The following is a 19320-nucleotide window of genomic DNA, read 5'->3' on the forward strand; positions in this document are numbered from 1 at the left end:
GGGCAAAAGAGTGAGACTCCTATCTCAAAAAAAAAAAAAAAAAAAAAGTAACACTCCATGTTAACACTATATATTGGACGTCTGTTGTTTTTAGTCTTCCGCTTTTGCTTTAGAGAAACTACACAGCTTCTTCTGCACAGTCTTGGGGTTTTCAATCACAGTGCCCTTTTCTTCCCCGGGCAAAGGACTGGAACATAACTCCAGCTAGGCAAATCAGACAGTCTCCTAGATACGTGAATGTAAAGAGAGAGAAATTATACAGGAAAATAATTCAAACTGATTCTTAACCACTGCCAAGTCAGCCCACTGTGATGTCTACAACCTAGATTCTTTATTCCTGTTTTTGTTAATTCAATGAACTTCCCCATCTTTCCCGTTTTTTGCTTCAGATAACTAGACTGTTTCTGTTGCTTACAAACAAAAAACCTGGAGTCAAGGAACCAAGAGTATGAAAGAGGTCACCACAAGTCACATAGCAACAAGCAGGAACCATAAATCAGAGGAAAGCCTGGTCTATTGGGAGCAGAGAGAAAGAGAGAAAACAGAATTATGGCAGAACACTAGACTTGGAAGCCTAGTACTGTTGCTACTAAGGGGAATACATGATAATTCAGTCCCTAAGAATGTGTTACATTCTAGAACACATGCCAATTATCCATGAAGCCAGAAAGTGAAAACAATCAGTTATAGGCAAAACAGTACTACAATTTCCTGAAACACTTGGCTTTGCAGCTTTAAGATAATTCCGGTCTTTCCCCCTTATGTTTCCTTAAAGAAATACCCCATTTAGCTGGTGGTAATTTAAGAGACTCTGTTCCTTAAAATTTTTAAATACGGAATACATCTGTAATTTCCCTACCCTGACTGCCTCCTCTAAGTTACAATACCTCTTACATACTCTACTAACATCCACCTCACCCTGTATGGCAGTTATATCTATACGTCTCTAGTAATAACATGTTGTCTCTCTAAAAGCAAGAATAAATTTGAATCTCAGAGCCTACTTAATAAACTAACGGGTATAAAGTAAAAATAATGATGGATAATAAAAGCCTTCCAATTATTAAATATCTGTATTACTCCTGGCACTGCAAGGCAGTGTGTGTGTGTGTGTGTGTCTGTGTGTGTGTGTGTGTGTGTGTGTGTGTGTGTTTTGAGACGGCGTCTTGCTCTGTCACTCAGGCTGGAGTGCAGTGCTGTCACTCAGGCTGGAGTGCAATGGTGCCATCTCTGCTCACTGCAACCTCTGTCTCCAGGTTCAAGAGATTCTCCTACCTCAGCCTCCCGAGTAGCTGGGGTTACAGGTGCACACCACCACGTCCGACTAATTTTTGTATTTTTAGTAGAGATGGGGTTTTGCCACATTGGCCAGACTGGTTTCAAACTCCTGACCTCAGGTAATCCACCCACCTCGGCCTCCAAAAGTGCTGGGATTACAGGTGCGAGCCACCGCACAAGGCCGCACTTTGTGTGTGTGTGTGTGTGTGTGTGTGTGTGTGTGTGTGTGTGTGTGTATACATATATATATATATATATGTTTTTGTTTTTTTTTTAGAGACGGAGTCTTGCTCTGTTGCCCAGGCTGGAGTACAGTCGCGCAATCTCGGCTCACTGCAAGCTCCGCCAGCCGGGTTCACACCATTCTCCTGCCTCAGCCTCCTGAGTAGCTGGGACTACAGGTGCCCGCCACCACGCCTGGCTAATTTTTGTATTTTTAGTAGAGACGGCGCTTCACCATGTTAGCCAGGATGGTCTCGATCTCCTGACCTCGTGATCCACCCACCTCAGCCTCCCAAAGTGCTGGTATTACAGGCGTGAGCCACCGCACCTGGCCCACTTTGTATATATTTCCAGTGATCACAACCAAGCTAACAAGATATTATTTCCAGCTTACAGCTGCAAAAATAAGCAACTGTAATGAAATCACTGACATCTTCCAACAAAGACAAGATTCCTGCTCTACTGGCATTTACATTCTGGTGGAAGGCTGTTTTTTTTTTTAAACCATGTAAATAAAAAGCACTCTGGAGGTTAATCCCAGAGGGCTGGAATTGGCCTTCTGGGATTAACCCCAGAGTGCTTTTTATTCCTTCCCAATGAGGAAATTACCTAAAACTGTTAAGCCAGACGAACCAAGATCTACTGGAATCCAAATCTCTCCATCTTCCCTTTATTCCAATAGATCAGTATCTAAAATCAGGGGTTTTCAAACTGCAGGTCACAATCAGTTTGTGGATCGTAAAATAAATTTAGTGAGCCATATCCTTTTTTAATGAATGTAATACGAGTGCATCACATGAAAGGCAAATATTGTTTCATGAAACTAATTTCAGTTTTATATACACACATGTATAAGGCAGAGATAGGTACCTGTGAATCACAGTCCAAAAGCCATAGACAAAAGCACTGTCTTACTGTTGTATGCACTGACATACCTCTCAATTTTTTTTTTTCCTCTTATTGCCCAGGCTGGAGTGCAAAAGTACGGATCTCGGCTCACTGCAACCTCCGTCTCCCGGATTCAAGTGATTCTCCTGCCTCAGCCTCCCAAGTAGCCTCCAAGTGGCAAGCAGGCGCCAGCCACTACACCCAGCTAATTTCTGTACTTTTAGTAGAGACAGGGTTTCACCACGTTGGCCAGACTGGTCTTGAACTCCTGACCTCAAGTGATCCACCCGCCTCGGCCTCCCAAAGTGCTGGGATCGTGGGCATGAGCCACCACGCCTGGCCATCCTCTCAATTTTTAATCAAAATCCTGATGTTTAAAACATTGGAGTAGTAAAAATCTATCATAATGTCCTACATTATCAAAAATAGATAAATAAACAGGGTTTAAAAGGCGTCACGTGAAAAGGCATTTGGGGCATAAGTACCATATTTCTCCCCTGCTGAAGTGTGCCCTAAAACTACAGTGTACAACCATAAAACGGCGAAGAAGAAAAAATGAACTGGCTGGTCCTTTCACTCTCTTCCCCCAGGGCTTTTACTAAATCATTTTCAAAAATGTTTCCCTGCTTTACTATGCTTCACTAAAGACAATTACTCAATATTATGAGTTTTCTGACCGTTGTCATGAGTGATTAGATAAATATCCTCCAATATATACGGTCTCTCAAAAAAGATGACCTCACTCACACGTATAACCTTATATACAGAAAAAGCACTCAGCAAGTGACGGCAAGCAATATGACAATGACTATGCATGCTTACTTCTATAACAGGCCATAAGCCCAGAAAACAGCTTTAAGCATTATGGCATACATTAAAATTAAAATGTTATGGGAGGGGAAAGATGACTGATTAATTCTTCTAAGGCACTATATACTAAAGAAGTAATGTACCTTAGAGAAAGACATGGCCCGGCATGGCATGGTGGCTTGCGCCTGTAATCCCAGCACTTTGGGAGGCCAAGACGGGTGGATTGCTTGAGCCCAGGAATTCGAGACCAGCCTGGGCAACATGGCAAAACCTCATCTTTACAAAAAATGCAAAAATCGTCAGGGCGTGGTGGCGTGTGCCTGTAATCCCGGTTACTCGGGAGGCTGAGGCAGGAAGATCAACTGATTAAGCCCATGAGGTTTAGGAGGCAGTGAGCTGTGATCATACCACCACACTCCACTGGGTAACAGAACTCGAGACTCTGTCTCAAAATAAATACATGAATTAGTTAATTAATTAAAAATAAAATCAAACATTTTTTAAGAAGAGAGGCATGTCTGGGAACATTTACAGTCATAAATTAGCCAATTACAGTTCAAGGCAGACAAATGTATCTACTGCTCCTCCTTCCCAAGGCCCCACACAAAATGAAGGGAAAAGATTTAAATTAAAATGAAATAAAAGGCCAGGGTCCTTGGCTCAGGCCTGTCATCCCAGCACTTTGGGAGGCTGAGACAGGTGGACTACTTGAGTCCAGGAGTTTGAGAACAGCCTGGGCAACATGGCAAAACCCCGACTCTACAGAAAAAAATAAAAATTAGCCATGAATGGTGGCGGTACCTGTACTCCTAGCTACTAGGGAGGCTAAGGTGGAAGGATCAACTGAGCCTGTGAGGTTGGGGCTGCAGTGAGCTGTGATCATACCACTGTACTCCAAACTGCATGACAGAGCAAGACCCTGTCTCAAAGATAAAATAAAACAACAGCACTGTTGCAAAGCGAGTAGATGTCACTGGATGATGATAAATTCTAAAGAATTTTGATCAGGTTGAAAGTAAAACAGACTGACAGAAAAACCCACGTTTAAAGACATGAAAGGCTTTTCAAGGCCACACTAGAGAAGTTCCAAGTTATATACTAATCACAACTACAAGAAGAAGGAAACAATGATGGTACTTCATCAGGGCACTGCATTACCCACATTCTGGACAGATGACCCCATCCTCTGACCCTGTGAACAGAGATGCTGATTGGTGGCAGCTTAAAGGTACGGATAAAGCCACAAAAGGAATCTCTATAAAAGGTGGGCATTCACTGGGTGCAATGGCAAACACCTGCAATTTCGGCATTTTGAGAGGCCGAGGTGGGAGAACTGATTGAGCCCAGGAGTGTGAGGCCAGCCTGGGCAACATGGTATGACTCCATCTCTATAAAAAGTAAAAATTAGTTGGGGTGGTGGCACACTCCTGTGATCCCAGCTACTTGGGAGGCTGAGGTGAGAGGATCACTTGAGCCTCAAGGTTGAGGCTGGAGTGAGCCATGATCACATCACTGTACTCCCAGCCTGGGTGACAGAGCAAGACCCTGTCTGGGAGAAAAAAAAAGGGAGGGGGGAAAGTGGGCATTGTTGCCAGGTAAGGCTTTCTGTGAGAGTAGCCAGGTTGGAGAGAGCAGTACAGCACAAAGATGAAGGCAACACTAGACCTCTAATGCTGAAAGAGAAATAAAAGGGGCTGGAAGCAAAAAGGGAGAAAAAGGAGGGAAAGAGGAAGGGATCTCTCACCATTTGAGTGAAATATACCAAAGCACTGCTCCTTGGAAGTACTGAAGACACCACAGTAACCCAAGAGAGCAGGGTACCATGTGCCTGCTGACTCCTCACCCATACTCCCTAGAAGGAGTACTGCTGGTCCATACCTGACCCCATTTCACAGAACCTGTCACCAAAACTACTATTCAAGAGAGAAGCCTCATAGAAAAAGAACCAATATACATACTGCAACAGAAACATACTTTAACTAACAATACTAACCAAGATGCACCAAAAATTTGCCAAAACCTAACAGTATAAAAGGTGCAAGAGGAACATACAGAAATCAGCGAACAGACAAACATATTTTAATTCTCATTAATATCCTCATAGGGACTCAAAAAACACACTGCAAGATTAAAAAACAAAATACGCCACATTTAAGAAAAAAACAAATAGCAATGGCTATTAAAAATTAGTAAAGCACTGGCCGGGTGTGGTGGCTCATGCCTGCAATCCCAGCACTTTGGGAGGCCGAGGCAGGCAGATCACCTGAGGTCAGAAGTTTGAGACCAGCCTGGCCAACGTGGTGAAACCCTGTCTCTACTAAAAGAAAAAAGAGACAATACAAAAATTAGCTGGGAGTGCTGGCGCGCGCCTGTAGCTGCAGCTACTTGGGCGGCTGAGGCAGGAGAATCGCTTGAACTCAGGAAGTAGAGGTTGCAGTGAGCTGAGATCACACCACTGTACTCCAGCCTGGGTGACAAAGCAAGACTCCATCTCGGGGAAAAAAAAAAAAAAAAAAAAATTAAAGCATAAAAATCTCAACTGTGTAATAAAATGGGACATAACTAAACACCAAATTCATTTGCCTAGAATATAAACGTTTCCCAGAAAGTAAAGCAAAAACACCCAAAAATATAGTTAAAAAAAAGAAAAAGAAAATTTGACAATCTAGAGAGTCCAACATTTACTTACAACGTAAGACTTGCAAAAGTGGAGAACAGAGAGAGATGGAAGGGGCAAGTTAAACTTTCCAAGAGCTGAAGAATGATTCAGTTGTCAAACTGATAACACTCAACAGAGTAACATTAAAAACAAATTAAAAATACCTGTAGTAACTGGAGTCTCACCAGTAAAATTTCAGAATGCCAAGAAAGCTTCCAGAACAAAACTAAGATCACCTTAACACTCATCTTCTAATCAGAAGTAACAGGTGCTAGAAGACAATATAGCAGTGTCCACCAAGTTCTACAAGAAAAATACCTTGAAACAGCCAGGTGCGGTGGCTCACGCCTGCAATCCCAGCACTTTGGGAGGCCAAGGTGGACAGATCACCAGGTCAGGAGTTCGAGACCAGCCTGGCCAATATGATGAAACCACGTCTCTATTAAAAATACAAAAATTAGCTGGGTGTTGTGGCACACACCTGTAGTCCCAGGCACTCGGGAGGCTGAGGCAGAAGAATCGCTTGAACCCGGAGGCGGAAGTTGCAGTGAGCCAAGATGGAGCCACTGCACTCCAGCCTGGGTGACGGAGTGAGACTCCAACTCAAAAAAAGAAAAAAGTACCTTGAACGTATATTCCTATAACCCAAAGCTTCCCCAAATGCGTGCTACCAACAGGTTACCAGGTGAGCAGCCAGAGGCCTTTGCTACAAGCAGTAGCAAAGATTACCATTTTCTATCAATTTACGACATGAAAAAGCTTGAAAGCACTGCTGTCAAGTCAGATTTGCCACTGAGTCAAAATTAAGGCATTTTCAGACATTCAAGAACTGAAATTTTACTTATATGAAAAAACTGAAAAGGTAAAGTGGCAAAACAACAAAAAAAACACAACACGACCTGGAAGAAACAGTGGCAGCTGAGTATGAACCAGAAGTAACAACTGAAAAAGAAAACAACAGTATACCCTTGTCACTGACAGTGGGAGATTCTCCTTTAATAACAAGTTAAATGACAGTATTATTTCCTTCCTCATAAATATAAGTAAATAATAGTCATAACAATAATTGTTTTTCAATTTTAAAAATCATCCTACAGGAAAAAAGGAGGTTCAAAATCACGTAGTTGCAAACTCTAATCCAAGCTTGTCCAACCTGCATAAACATTCTTAAAACATTATGAGATTTTTTTGCGATTTTGTTTTCTAGCTCATCACCTATCATTAGTGTATATTATATATGGCCCAAGACAATTCTTCTTCTTCCATTGTGGCCCAGGGAAGCCAAATGACTTTAGCCTAAGTGACTAAAGAAAACAACGCTTTGGGGAACAAGTGAGACTGGTAGAAATCTATGAAGGTCATGCCACAGATATACGAGGACAGTGGAGTGGGGATGACTGCTTCTAACAGTGTTGGAGTTAAGAAAGTGACATATTCAGGCCGGGCATGGTGGCTCATGCCTGTAATCCCAGCACTTTGGGAGGCAGGCGGATCACCTGAGGTAGGGAGTTTAAGACCAGCCTGACCAACATGGAGAAACCCCGTCTCTACTAAAAATACAAAATTACCTGGGCATGGTGCTATATGCCTGTAATCCCAGCTACTCAGGAGGCTGGGGCACGAAAATCGCTTGAACCCCGGGAGGCGGAGGTTGGAGTGAGCTGAGATCACACCACTGCACTCCAGCCTGGGAAACAAGAGCAAAACTCCGTCTCAAAAAAAAACACTAAGTGACATATTCACAGCATAAATTTTTGACTCATGGCACTGACAAAGAAAGAGGCAGTTACTAAGTACAACATTAAAGAATCGTTCTCCATCTTAAGCCAAGGTTAGAAAACGTTTTTCTGTAAAGGGCCAGATAGTAATTCTTCCAAGGCCAAAGGTCTCTGTTGCAACTACTCAACTGTGTAGTTGTGAAGTGAAAGCAGCCATAACCTGGCCGGGCGCGGTGGCTCACGCCTGTAATCCCAGCACTTTGGGAGGCCAAGGCGGGTAGATCATGAGGTCAGGAGATCGAGACCATCCTGGCTAGCACAGTGAAACCCCATCTCTACTTTAGAAAAAAAAAAAAAATTGGCTGGGTGTGGTAGCGGGTGCCTGTAGTTCCAGCTACTCAGAGGCTGAGGCAGGAGAATGGCGTGAACCCAGGAGGCGGAGCTTGCAGTGCGCCGAGATTGCACCACTGCACTCCAGCCTGGGCGACAGAGGGAGACTCCGTCCCAAAAAAAAAAAAAAAAGAAAAGAAAAAGCAGCCATAACCTACACATAAATTAATCAATGTGGCTGTATTTCAATAAAACTTTACACATGAAAATTTGAATTTCATGTAATTTTTAACTTGTCACAAAATAGTATCATTTTTTTGATCTTTATTCAATTATTTTAAATTATGGAAAACATTTTTAACTTGTCACAAAATTGTATCATTCTTTTTTGATCTTCTTTATTCAATTATTTTAAATTATGGAAAACATTTTTAACTTGTGGATCACAAAAAAACAGGCTGGCCACATTTGGCCTGCAGACTGCAGTTTGCCAACCCCTGCTCTAAAGCTTTAAAACCAAAACTCAAATGCACAGGCTGATTTTGTTGACTGTTTAATTATAACTTCAAGTGGTACCAGGCAAGCTTAACGAACAGGAACCTAGTGGTTATCAAACTGGTTTGTCTGCAGGAACCTTGGAAAGTCCCTAAAACCGTAACATAAAGACATTCCACTATAATCCTATGTGATCTACACCAGAGGTATGAAAACTACAACCGGAGGCAAATCTGACCCACTGTGTTTTAGTAAATAAAGTTTTAATGGAACAGAAAAGCTCATTTATGTACTATTTACTGCTGCTTTAGCACTACAATGGCAGCACTGCATTGTTTTTTTCAGTGACTGTATATCTGGTCCCCTATAGAAAAAGTCTGCTAACTCCTAACCTGGGTAAACAAATATGTATGGAATACAGAGACCTGACAAGGGGGACATAAGCCACCAAGATAGAAAAATAACAGCCTCTCAAAGTTCACAGACCCTCTAGAATAAAGGCAGTAAGGCAAGGTATCCTTTAGACAAAGCTCTATAATTACATCACAAGTACTGTGATTTCCCTCTTGGCTTTCCACAAAGATCAACAGCCCCTTACTAAGGTAACCATGTACTTGAAGAGTGAAACACCCAGACCTTTCTGGGACTATAAAAGCTAACTCTTAAATCTCTAAAAGACCCAGATAGCACCAATGTGGCACATTTGTCAGAAAGAGGAATGACAGTGGTCAAATAATAAAGTTTTGGTCAAAAGTCCATTTATCAGAGTAGATTAACCCTCCCAATTTATTGGTTATCTTCTCCAGGTGTTGAACATACAGTTGCAAAGGGCAGTCTTAGTTTTCCAACAGACAAAATTCCCATACTGATGCCATGACAGGTGGAGTTGCAGGGTAGTTTTTATCAGGAAGTCTGATGGAGATCCCAGGAGCTCTCCCTCCAAACAAAAGTAATTTGCATTCCTGAAAGAATTGTCAAAGAACTGAAAGATGCAAGGATTGCAATTCCTAGCAGGTACCTACTTAATACAACTGTCTGGCTAATACAGAAAACAAATATTTTTAGAGGATGACTGTGTTTTAATCTTAATGACTACAAGGAAGAGCTGGTATTCAAATGTGATCTGCTTAGTTCAGTACCTGATATGCAGCTATCATTCTGGCAAAGGTTTCTCTATCTCTACAAACAGAATTTCAGAAGCAATTTGCTTTCATTTGGCTTGTACAGCAGTACATCTTCACTATACTGCCTCAGGTTAAGTCAGTTTTCTGGCTTTCATATGATATGCTTTGTTTGTTTTGAGATGGGAGTTTTGCTCTTGTTGCCCACGCTGGAGTGCAATGGCGTGATCTTGGCTCACTGCAACCTCCGCCTCCCGGGTTCAAGTGATTCTCCTGCCTCAGGCTCCCGAGTAGCTGGGACTACAGGCATCCGTCACCATGCCCAGGTAATTTTTTATATTTTTAGTAGAGATGGGGGTTTCACCATGTTGGCCAGGCTGGTCTCGAACCCAGGAGGCGGAGGTTGTGGTAAGCCAAGATCACGCCACTGCACTCCAGCCTGGGCAGCTGAGCGAGACTCCATCTCAAAAAAAAAAAAAAAGTTGTATTCACTACTACTTTTACCAAGATCATCAGAAAAATTCTAAATAACAGGAAGCTATCAAGCTCACAGTATCTAATAATTTTCCAAAAACCCAAACTATCACGTGAAATCTCAGATTTTATCACTGGCAACAAATACCATCCGTTGTTTTCCTTAAAGTAAAAGCTCACTTTGTTTGAGAAAATATCTCTAAAATGCTCATGTCAGAATCACCATAGTGAGTCACTGTTTCAAGCGAAAATTAAAGAAGGCTGGTTCTGCTCATAACTCAAATAATGCCCAAGAGTTTTCCCTCTGAAACCATCATACTTTTGCATTCATAAGTATTTTATGAACATTTCCCATTTCATCACAAAGACCATTAAAATGATTCAGATTCAGATCATGATTTTTTTAGATTAATACTTTTTACTGCTTCATCAAGGACATTCCTAAGACTTTTTTTTTTTTTTTTTTTTTTGAGATGTAGTCTTACTCTATCACCCAGCCTGGAGTGCAATGGCGTGATTTTGGCTCACTGCAGCCTCAACCTCCTGGACTCAAGGGATCACCACAGCTCAGCCTCCTAAGTAGCTGGGACTACAGGCACGCACCACCATGCCCAGCTAACATTTTTGGTTTTTTTATAGAGACGAGGTCTCCCTATGTTGCCCAGGCTGGTCTCAAACTCCTGTGCTCAAGCAATTCTCCTGCCTCAGCCTCTCAAAGTGCTGGGATTACAGGGATGAGCCACGATGCCCCACCAAGTAAAACTTCGTTTACTATAAATACGTGGTGATGGTGCTGCAGAACATAGTTTGAAGAAACTGCACTGATTTTTTCCTAACCAGCAAGTTTTCCAAAACATCACTTTTGAGCCAAAGTGCAAATGTCAACACAGTGAAAGAAAGTACTTATGATTATTAAATTAGTTTTACTCTGAAAGGGTCTTGGGTTCAACAGACAGCGCAAAATGTATTTCTCATTTTTGTTGTCAGCTACAGGTTGGCTACAGGCATCTTCTTCATTCTGGAATCTAGCAAAAGAAATAGTCTTTATCTGGCCCATTTTTCTTGGGGCTGAGGAAAATTAGCAAAAATCATTCATGCAATGGCTCCTAATAAGGCTTCAGCTTAGACATGACAAATAATCACTTCTACTCATCTTCCAGTGGCCAAATCAAGTTCCATGGCCATTCCTGATGTCCACAGGAACAAGGAAGTACTCCTCCCACGAGTAGGAGGTCCTGTAGGGAGAAGCCAGTAAAGAAGGGAAGCAACTGTTTTTGAATAATGTGATCTACTATAAGCAACAATTAACTCTTGAGTTCCTCTCACCTCCACACCAAACAGTACCACATTTCACAGGGGACACAGAGCTACCTGGTAGCAATATGGTAACACTCAGAATCTTTCCACCATTAAGAAAGTTATCTCTGTGAAACAGACACTTAGCTTTTGTCAACAATCTTACTTATTCTGGCTACCATGGAAACAAGTCCGTTATTTTATAATTTTTTTGTTCTGAATGAAGAATCAATTTTAGGATCTAAATAACCAACTCACCAATTTAGAATATAACACAAACTTTTTATAAATTTTAGATTTTTTAGATGACAGCTAGTTAAGGATGTTGAAAGTTTAAGTACAAAAGGAGGTATACATGCTGATAGGGGACAGTTAAGTATTTACTGTTGTGGACATCTATCAAGTTTGAAAAGACTTTTTAATTTGTGGATATTTCCACATTCTGAAATCTACTTACTATCTAAACTAGAAATTAGAATTTAAAATTCCCAGCTTCTCTTATGGCTAAAGACATGGCATACTCTTTGATCTCAAAAATAAACCTCTCAGGCACGGTGGCTCACGCCTGTAATGCCAGCACTTTGGGAGGCTGAGGTGGGTGGATAACGAGGTCAGGAGTTCGAGACCAGCCTGACCAATATGGTGAAACCCCATCTCTACTAAAAATACAAAAAATTAGCCGAGCATGGTGCCGCATGCCTGTAATTGAAGCTACTCGGGAGGCTGAGGCAGGAAAATCACTTGAACCCAGCAGGGGGAGATAGCAGTGAGCCGAGATCACACTCCAGCCTGAGCAACAGAATAAGACTCGAGAAAAAAATAAAAATAATAAAAATTGGCTGAGTGCGATGGCTCACGCCTATAATCCCTGCACTTTGGGAGACCGGGTGGATCACCTGAGGTCAGGAGTTTGAGACCAGCCTGGCAAACACGGAGAAACCCTGCCTCTACTAAAAATACAAAATTAGCTGGGTGTGGTGGCGCATGCCTGTGATCCCAGCTACTCGGGAAGCTAAGGCAGGAGAATGACTTGAACCCAGGAGGCAGAGGTTGTGGTGAGCCGAGATCACGCCATTGCACTCCAGCCTGGACAAAGAAGAGCAAAACTCCCTCAAAAAAAAGAAAAGAAAAAACTCCAGGAGACTTTGCTTTGCTTTAGAAGTAAGCAATGAGCAGAGCTTCCATTTCTTGCTCAGTCCCAAGACGGCAGACATATTTGGCTTTTGATGATGGCAACAGCCAATGCTAGCCATTTCCCGGTGATTGCAATGCGGAGTACCTGTCAATGGAACAGCACCAGAGGCAACAACAGTAGCATCTGCAATCAAACTGAGTGTCTAGTATTTAGTGTTCAGTATCCCTGGCTTTCTCAAATCTAGTTCTGCAGCATGGTTTCAGGCAATGTTCCCAGAAGCTTGGACTTAAATCTGTATCTCTAGCACTCCCCCAATGACTCTGTGAACCACCTAATATTCAATATTCCCTACTCTAATTACAAAAGCCAGGGTAAGTTCTGTTGCTTATAATGAAGAATATATTTTAGAATACTTATTCTCATTTTACATATAAGAAAACTGGGGTTTAAAATGGCTAATTTACTAATAGGCCACCTAGATTTTAAAGCTTTTTAACTAATTTTGTATTATACTAATTCTACAATTAATCACTTAAATAGTACAAGCAAGCAACTGAAACAAAACTCATCACCATTGCTCTGAAACAGGAGTTCACAAATGACAGCCCGTGGGCCAAATCCTACCTGCTTTCGTATGGCCCATAAGCTAAGAATAATTTTTACATTTCTAAATGGGTGGGGGGGCCGGAGGGGGACACAACGCGACTGTGAAAATCATACAAACTTCAATGTATCATAAATAAAACATTACTGGAACACAGCCGTGCTTATTCATTTACATACTATCCATGGCTGCTTCCTAACAGCAGACTTCAGTACATGCCTAAAGTATTTACTATCTAACCCTTAATCCTTTACATCAACAGTGTGCTGACCTCTGCTCTAAAATTATTCTAATATAACTAAGGAAATGTCAATTTAAATAAATCTTAAAGTGGGTATTAATATATTTGTTACCCCAGATTATCTACTTTGAGAACATGCCGTATGTAGCATACTATACAATTTATTCAATATTTAAACCACAAAGTCCCGTTTTTTCTCTTATCTGATTCCAAACAAGAGTATCAAACTAGAATTTAGTGTCAAAAAGGGTTGTTTTCAGAACAATCAAGATGTTGTCAACCAAGAGCCAAATGCACCTTCTTAATTATTTGTCTTCCCCAGAAACTGAAAAGCCCGGTAGTAAGGAAGATTTTTTTAAATTAACAAACTGGCCTTAGAGAGACATATGGAATGGTATTCAAGAATACAACAGAGGAGCAAACAGTATGGTGTCAAAGAAGTTGATATTTTAACAGAGTACAGAGTCCTCAATTCCTTAAAACTCGGCAAAATAAGCCAGACAACAGGAATGTGCAGCTGCTATGAAATGCTCCAAGCAGGATGGATGCCTTCATGCATGCCAAATCCAGAGACCAAAAGCTATCAGGTCACTAAAACTGAAAACTGACCAGTGTCCAATCCTTTCCTCCTCTTTCAGCAACTACAGACTGAGTTACCTAGGAAAACAAAACAAAATATGATGTCTCTTTGAAGTCCTCAGATTCAGGTACTGTTTTTCCATGTCACATAGTTTAATGTTGTAGAATTTTTCTTACCATTTCTTGGTAGTATTCCCAGCTCTACCTGACTAACCTCAACTCCCAAAATGACCTTGTGTGTGGAAAAATATGTCCTGTATAGGCCTCTGTTTAGGTGCCATGCAGCTGAGCAGGCTCTAACAGAAAGTAATTATCTAAGGACGCTGACATAATTCCAGTTAAGGTAAGCTTGGAAGGTAATAGAGTGAGGTATTAATAAGGAGAAATAGTCACAAAGCTTTTTATTTTACCTTCATTTAAAAATTAAGACACAAACTGGAACATGTGAGAATCTGAGATCGGACCTCACTGTATTGGAAGGTGAGTTGTTCAAAACTTAAAACATTCTTTCTTACAAATAAGGTTATAACTATACATAATATACTTGTTTCTGAGGTAGCTCAGAAAAGCCAGTAATAATAAAAACACATAGAATCACAGAATCAGACACTTTAAACATGCTGTTCAACTCCTTTATTTTATAGATAGCACCGCTGTGGTGAAGAGAAAGTTGAGTCACTTGTGAAGGGTCACAGTGGTATATAAAAGCAAAGCTGGGGAAGAAAGCCAAATCTATGACTCTGAGAGCCACACATTTTTCACATTGAACCACCTCTCCTGATGAAGTATTTTTCAAGTATTTATGTTTCAGTATAGTTTAACATTACCAGTGTGTATCAAAAGCAGTATTAAAAACAGTTGCATTTGATTTTCTTAGTTGATGATGGGGGTCCCCAACCCCCGGCTGCAGCTGTGGGCACCAGTCCACGGCAGTGGGGCCAGCATTACCACCTGAGTTCCATCTCCTATCAGATCAGCTACAGCATTAGATTCTCACAGGAGCGTGAACCCTATTGTGAACTGCACATTTGAGGGACTTAGACTGTACGCTCCTTATGAGAATCTAACTAATGCCTGATGAAACCACCCCCCTACCCTCTGTCCGTGGAAAAACTGTCTTCCATAAAACTGGTCCCTGGTGCCAAAAAGGTTGGGGACCACTGGTTTACACAATAAAATGAAAAACAGGCTGAGTGTGAAATCAGCTGTCCTCCAGAACACCTGAGGCATATGCTCTGTCTCAGCCACTGTGAAATCTCAGACTAATTTTTCATCACCCAAGGATAAAAAGAATTTTCCCAGATGGGCATGGTGGCTCACACCTGTAATCCCAGCCCAAGGCAGCAGATCACCTGAGGTCAGAAGTTTGAGACCAACCTGGCCACCATGGTGAAACCCTGTCTCTACTAAAAATACAAAAATCAGCCGGGCGTGGTGGCAGGCACCCGTAATCCCAGCTACTCAGGAGGCTGAGGCAGGAGAATCACTTGAACCTGGGAGGTGGAAGTTGCAGTGAGCCAAGATAGCGCCATCGCACTCCAGCCTGGGGCACAAGAGCAAGAAACTGTACTCTTTTGTCCTAAATACTACTACTGAATACAATTTGTTCCAAGTTGATTCAAATGGGTAACAGTATGAGTGAATGAGAAACAAATTAACTATGATTATAGCAAATTAGAAGTTTAGATTATTCAGCCTGGCTATGTTGAAAACTTCTTCCAAAGATGCTCCCAGCTGTCACCCTTCTTTTTCAGTCCACGGAACCTTTTAAGTTGCTACATTCACTTTAGATTATGCTTTTTACTTTTCACTCCCAGATCTATCTTCTCATTAATTTCCCCAGAGCCAAGTACTTGACTAATTCAAGGCCCACCTTTTTTTTCAACAGTCTTCCTACTGTTGCCCAGGCTGGAGTACAAACGGCGCGATCTCAGCTCACTGCAACGTCCGCCTCCTGGGTTTAAACTGGGATTACAGGCACCCACCACCACGCCCGGCTAATTTTTGTATTTTTAGTAGAGATGGGGTTTCGCCATTTTGGCCAGGCTTGTCTTGAACTGCTGACCTCGTGATCTGCCCGCCTCGGCCTCCCAAAATGCTGGGATTACAGGCGTGAGCGTGAGCCATGGTGCCCGGCCGCCCTACCCTTTTTCTTAGCTTTTTGCAGAAAGCTGTCATCTGTATTTCCTCACTATTCAAGTCATGTTGGTCCTAGGTTCTATATATCTCTATATATTATTTTCTATATAGATTTCTCTAACCATCGTTCTTAGAGCCATCTCAGAATTTGATAGCCCATTTACTTTGTTCTTGATTATCCCTAATTACCTTATTATTGCTTCTATCTCCCTTTGCTCTTTTTCCATTTTCCACACAGCTTTCCTAAAAGCCTGCTTAGATCTTCGCAATTCTGGCTCACATTCCTATTAAGCTGGTGCTACCCAACAGAACCACACTGTTTGTGGATCACTTGAGGTCAGGAGTTGGAGAACAGCCTGACGAACATGGTGAGACTCCATCTCTACTAAAAATAAAAAAACTAGCTGGGCGTGGTGGCGTGCACCTGTAATCCCAGCTACTGGGAAGGCTGAGGCACGAGAATCACCCGGGGAGTGGAGGTTGCAGTGAGCCAAAATTGCACCACTGCACTCTAGCCTGGGCAACAGAGTGAAATAGTGTCTCAAAAAATAAATAAAATAAAATAAAGTGTTGAAGTAAAAAGATTAACACATAATTCTATACTCAGTGAATATATCCTTGAAAATGAAGGGGGAAACAAAGACTCTACCAAACTAAAAGTTGATAGAATTTCTCACCAAGAGACCTGACTAGAAGAAGTGTTAAAGGAAGTTATTCAGCAGAAAGAAAACAGCAGATACATGTGGAAAACCTCGATCTTCCCAAAGGCATGTGGAGTGCCCGAACTAGTAAATATGCATGCACATATAAGACTTTTCATTTCAAAAGTTCCTCTAAATGAGTAATTAACTGTTTAAAGTAAAAACAATATCCAGTGTTTACAGCATATAAAATGCACAGCAAAAATAGTACATAAAAGGGAGAAATAGATGTATGCTATTATAAAAAATCTAACACTATATGTGAAATGCAATAATTTTACTTGAACATAGACTGTAAAAAGTATGCAATAAAGGCTAGGCGCGGTGGCTCACGCCCGTAATCCCAGCACTTTGGGAGGCCGGGGCGGGTGAATCACCTGAGGTCAGGAGTTTGAGACCAGCCTGGCAGACATGATGAAACCCCTACTAAAAAAATTAGCTGGGCGTGGTGGCACGCGCCTGTAATCCCAGCTACTCAGGAGGTTGAGGCAGGAGAATCACTTGAACCCGGGAGGCGGAGGTTGCAGTGAGCCAAGATCGCGCCACTGCACTCCAGCCTGGGCAACAAGAGCAAAACTCCATCTCAAAAAAAAAAAAAAAAAGTATGCAACAGGTGAACTGCAGGTATGGCTAATAAGAGGTATGGCTAATAAGACAATAGTAGAAATAATATGGAGTGCTAAAAATTACTAAATCAAGGCGCCAAGAAAAAAAAAAGAACAGATAAGACAAAAAACAAATATGGTATAAATTCAACCACATTAATAATTATGTTAAATGCAAATTATCTAAATCCCATTATCAGCCTGGATTTAAAAACAAACAAAAATCCAACTATATCCTGTTTAAAAGAATCCCATGTTAACTATGAAAACAGATGATAAATAAAAAATGGAAAATATATCTCATGACAAAATTAAGCATAAGGAAGCTCTAAGTATAATCTGATTATTAATACATTAATATCGAACAAGGTACTCTAGAGCAAGGACTAAGAGGAACATTTCTTAATGATAAAGTGGTTAATCCATCAAGATAACATAAAAATTCTAAATGTGTGTACCTAACACCTTAATTTGGAAATCTGTAATCTAGAAATTGACAAACTTCTTTTTTTTTTAAGAAGGAGTTTTGCTCTTGTTGCCCAGACTGGAGTACAATGGAACAATCTCGGCTCACTGCAACTTCTACCTCCCAGGTTCAAGCGATTCTCCAGCCTCAGCTTCCCAAGTAGCTGGGATTACAGACGCCCGCCACCATGCCCAGCTAATTTTTGTTTTTTTAGTAGAAACGGGGTTTCGCCATGTTGGCCAGGCTGGTCTCAAACTACTAACTTCATGATCTGCCCGCCTCAGCCTCCCGGAGTGCTAAGATTACAGGCATGAGCCACCGCGCCCAGCCGACAGAACTTTTTAAAAAGAAATAGGTAAATCATATTTAGAGTTGGAGATTAACACCCTTCTCTCTGTAAATAATAAAACTAAAAATTAATAACACAGAAGATCTAAACAACACTTGACAAACTGGACTCGTATTTACAGAAAACATCCAATAACAATAATACAAAATACTGAAGTGCAAATAAAACATTAACAAAAGAGATCACACGCAGAGAACAAAACAGATGCAAATCTAAAAGATTTAAATCACAGAGTATTTTCTCTGGCTACAAAGAAAAGTCCCATACAAAGTTACCAAATATTTGAAATCAGATAAACATATTCCTAAAGTAAACAAAGGCTCAAAGAAGAAATCACAATGAAAATTAAAAATCATTCTGAAGTATATGAAAAGAGAAGAGCATACCAAAAATAGTAAAATGCAGCTAAAGCAACACCTTAAGTGCACTATTTCACAAACAAAACGAATTTGAGATCACTGATCTAAGTTTAAGAAGCTGGAAAAAGGGCAAATTAAACAAAGAAAGCGCTAATATCAATGCAACAGAAAACAGACACACAACACTGAAAAAGCAGTGAAACAAAACTGTCTTTTGAACAAATCAATAAAACTGATACCTCTCACTAAACTGATCAAGATTTGTATTGTGAATTATGAAAAATAAAAAAACATGGCCACAGACTCCACATTAATTGAAAGAATATTAAGCTAATAATTTCTTTAAGAAATAAAACTCCTTTGAAAGACATGAATTACCAAAAATGACTCAAGATTTTTTTGATCTATGTTGTTCTGTATCTATGAAAGAAATTTAATTTGGGAAACAAAAGGTGTATGAATTTAAAAGAATAAATAAATAGTCATTGTCTATAGATAATGTGAATACATAAGAAAAGCTGATCTTAAAGGATACTAAGGACTTTCAAAAGGAGAAAGATAGTTTTTTTCTTTTTTCCAAGAAATGGTACGAAAACAACTGAATAGTCACATGGAAAAAAAAAATGAACTTCAACTTTTACCTCATACCATACACAAAAATTATATCAGTTTTGGCCGGCTGCAGTGGCTCATGCCTGTAATCTGTGCACTCCGGGAAGAGGGCGGATCCCCTGAGGTCAGGAGTTCGAGACCAGCCTGACCAACATGGAGAAACCCCGTCTCTACTAAAATTACAGAATTAGCCAGGCGTGGTGGCACATGCCTGTAATCCTAGCTACTCGGGAGGCTGA

General features: G+C 40.9%; 1 protein-coding gene across 21 annotated transcripts in view; it reads right to left on the bottom strand.

Moving 5' to 3' along the window:
• The window catches only part of TBL1XR1 (TBL1X/Y related 1), a 175219-nt gene that overhangs the window by 114222 nt on the left and 41677 nt on the right, over positions 1-19320 (bottom strand). The window contains exon 1 of one of the 21 annotated variants that reach the window (XM_063807349.1): positions 7426-7544. The exons of the other annotated variants lie outside the window; for them this stretch is intronic. The gene's annotated coding sequence lies outside the window, so the exon portion shown is untranslated. Of the gene's footprint in view, positions 1-7425; positions 7545-19320 lie in introns of those variants that run through there. 21 annotated transcript variants of the gene reach the window in all.

The sequence above is a fragment of the Pan troglodytes genome, chromosome 2, assembly GCF_028858775.2.
Source record: "Pan troglodytes isolate AG18354 chromosome 2, NHGRI_mPanTro3-v2.0_pri, whole genome shotgun sequence".
Classification (NCBI taxonomy): Eukaryota; Metazoa; Chordata; class Mammalia; order Primates; family Hominidae; genus Pan; species Pan troglodytes.